Genomic DNA, 3,968 nt, shown 5'->3' on the forward strand with positions numbered 1-3,968 from the left:
AAGTAAAAAAATTAAACCTTTATATAAATAATCTACATTTTCCACCTACAAGAATGTGATAGTTTCTCAATTATTGCTAATAATTACAGAAAAATATTGAACATAAGTTTTGTTATTCTTGGGCGATCAAACCTTAATGATCTTGCCTTAGACTCCAGACGAGTGAGGTACAGAACTTAGTAGTTGCGCTAATCTTCAGACTTTAATGAGGTAGGTCTCTGTAGACGACTTGACGTGTCGCCAACTTTACCAAAACTTTAGAGACCTGAAGTGTTTTGGGACGGAAAGATTGTCTACCGTTTGAGGTAGGATAACTTAAATATTTAGGTTTCTTGTTTGGGCCGTGCGATGTGATTAGAATGTTCCCGAAGTTGAAACTTTAATACTAACCTTAACATTTAAATCATACAATATTCATTTTTTGATCTTGACTCGCTATGGTGTAAAATACCGTAGAGAGAAGCTTGATGGTACGTGGTAAAAATTTGATTTCTAAAAACGGTCTGTGTGGACTACTGTGATTGGTTCTAGTTAATAGAGATGGACTCTACCCCGGTGGTAGATGGTGGGATGGTAAATGTAATAATACGATAATCTCAAACAATTCTACGGAGTGCAACCAGAACATCCGTAACTAATTTTAAATAATATATTACATCAAATATTGTGAACACTATCTTTACATATATCTTACACGAATGACAGCTTAAAAGCTCCGTTGACAGCTTCGTGGCCACCGTCACAACTATTTCAACCTTTCACTTAAAGACACAAATCATTTTCATACAACTTAAATAATTGCTACTGTACATCAGCTGTTCAAATCATTAGGAGCATAATATACAAAGAGATGAAAATCGCTAACAAACGGATGGTTAATTTTGGAATGAGTGATTTACGATCGAGACAGCTTTCGTGGAACGCTAATCAGAGATCAGTCTGGACAAGTTTGATTAAAGCACACAACCAAACTTACATTTAATTATATAATAGTAATGTAAGGGCTTAAAAAACTTATTTAGAATTAAATACCTCGTTCATACTTCAATGACCTAGAGTAGGTATTGTTGTACCAAGATAACCCACTTCCTAATCCGGCTTTCCTACGGGGACGTAATGACGTTACACTGACCTAATCAGAAGCCTTATTGGTAAATATTATTCTTTACAGGGTTGAGTGTACACAGCGTTTGCTTTTTCCTGTTTGCTAACGGTGACTTAACTCACTAGCTGACTCGGCAGACTTCGTAGTGCCTCAATCGATAAATGAAAGACCTAAACTTTTGTATAAAATAAACTTAAAACAAACAAAAGGAATCCGTCCGACGGGGGACACATCAAAGGGAAAACAAAATTATTATTTTTATTTAATTCCGAGCATTTTCATATTTAGCTACCTTTTAAACCTTTTCTGGACTCCCGCAAATAATTCAAGACCAAAAGTAGCCAAATCGGTCCAGCCGTTCTCGAGTTTTAGCGAGACTGACGAACAGCAATTCATTTTTATATATATAGATAGAAGATAGATAGTATATGTTAAAGGCGGTAGAAGAAATGCAGCATTCAATACCGAGCACATATTTGAAGTGATGTTACGCTACGTGTATCTCACTGTCAGCTACGTAACGTAGAATATCCGTGATTCTATACGCTTAAACCTTAGACAATACTAACGAGCCAATGGTAAGTATTTATCAATGTACAAATTATATCTCCGAGAGCGTGGTTCCCTCCGTTTATTTATGATAGTGTGACGTCATCACTGTAACGTCATTCAATACATATATAGTTCTTTATTACGATGTCAGTATAGATATAGATATGTACATAATGAATAGTCATGAATCTGGTGGGATAGAAACTTTCAACTGGCGATTTGAGAAGTTCTTTCGTGTACAGATTAGTGTTAATGCAAAGCTATTATTAATTAAAGTTGGCATTATTTTTTAGGCGAAGGAAACGATTTCAATGGTACTTGAAACTTTTCTTGATAATATAATATCATAGTAAAAAGACTACCTTGTACGGAATGTGGCAAAAAAAAAACTGCAGTGTGAAGTGAGCCAAGGCCGGCGGTGCACCGGAAGGAAACGCACATAAGTCACCCGGAGAGAGTTTCCGGCGGAAGTGAGTAGTGCGTCGACACGTGCCTCTGACAATTAGCCGCCAGGGGGCGCTCTACAGAAAGAAACCATTACTCATTATTTTTCTTAACATGTAATGACAGCGAAGGTTTCAACGATTTTTCATTTTGTTCAATTTTCTTTGAAGTGTTTAGTGCTCTAAACTCTTGTGAGTCCGCGCGGGTGGGTACCACCACCCTGCCTATTTCTGCCGTAAAGCAGTAATACGTTTCGGCTTGAAGGGTGGGGCAGCCGTTGTAACTATACTTGAGACCTTAGAACTTATCTCAAGGTGGGTGGCGCATTTACGTTGTGGATGTCTATGGGCTTCAGTTACCACTTAACACCAGGTGGGCTGTGAGCTCGTCCATCCATCTAAGCAATAAAAAAAAAAGTATGCAGGCCTTGCCTATACAGAAAACGATGCAGTTTCAAATGTAACAGAGCATGTAACATCATGTTCAGTTGTTTAAGGGACAATGGTATCTACCGCCTATCATCTAATGGTATCAACCATAAAGCAAGACATTGAAACCACTCAATTAACGTCTTCCACAATGGCGCTCGTGACCGTGGTGATAATCTTTAATCTTGTTTACGAATTAGTTATGTAAAGTTATACCATTGGCTCTTAGAATATATTTTTCACACGGAGGATGGATATTCGGAGTTTTTGCCACCAATTTGATAAACTAAACGTAATAAATAATACTAAACATGAACACCTTTCCTTTGACTTTTGGCTTTGATTTTGACTAAATTGACTTTGAGAAATGGGTTCGACGTCTCAATACTAATAATAAAATAGAAATAAACAATTGTCCTACCTATCTAAGTATCATACATGGATCCTAAAGAAATATTGAGCCCTAGAAGCCTAGGTACAAGATTCTACTAGTTTTAGATTATTCAATATTTCTCGAGTGACTAAAAGATTTATCAAACAATTCATATTCTATTCAAACATATGTATGTACATAAGGCACTTCATGTCAAACACAGCTGTCCACGCCAAAACAGAGAATAAATGCCACATGAATAGAAGTGACGTCACAACTCAAACAATGCATTAAGTGGAACAGACAGGAGTCAGAATCGCCTTCCAAGTGGATGGATGCGATAAATTGATTTGATCAAGAAAGCCCTGTTGGCAAGTGTCTTCAGTTCGTAGCTGTTATTGTTATGTCAAAAATGAAGAAAAACACCTATCGACTCGTTGATCTGGTTATGACTACCATGGATTTTGGTTTCCATTCTCGGTTGCAATCTTTGTTTAAGACATTTGGTAGTTTGGTTAGTAAACGACACTAGACAGACAGTAACGCAGCCAGTTTTTTTTTCCTACCTCAGCTGATAGCTTTGAGAGGCTATTTCGGCGTAACCTTAACTAGTAGGTGAGCTCACGGGGCTCAAACCTGACGACGTTGCTAATACGAGCCCTATCAAGAGCTGTGCTTCGCAGAATCTACAACCGGATCGGAAACGGGACCCACTGAGAAACTCAGTTTGGGACCACCAATTGTAGATAGGTCGTATAGCTGACCTAAAGCCGACCTAGTAGAGAGCATATTGAGAGGCACCCAAGATGCTGCTAGGTCATGATCGAAATTTCAATTTTAATACAATACTGTATTTTAAATGTTGTATACAAATATGTCGAGTGTAATGGAATGTGAACGCGGACTTGTCGTTCGCAAAGCGCAGCTCACACGCCACTGAGCCGCACCCTCTAACCTATGCCTAATCATTGGCGCAGATCGTATAATGCATAGAATTAGCAATTTATTATATCGTGACAATTATGTTAACATCTATGTTCAACAGCACGCGACTTCTTGTAGATTT

Source organism: Bombyx mori, chromosome 9, assembly GCF_030269925.1.
Source record: "Bombyx mori chromosome 9, ASM3026992v2".
In the NCBI taxonomy this organism is placed as follows: Eukaryota; Metazoa; Arthropoda; class Insecta; order Lepidoptera; family Bombycidae; genus Bombyx; species Bombyx mori.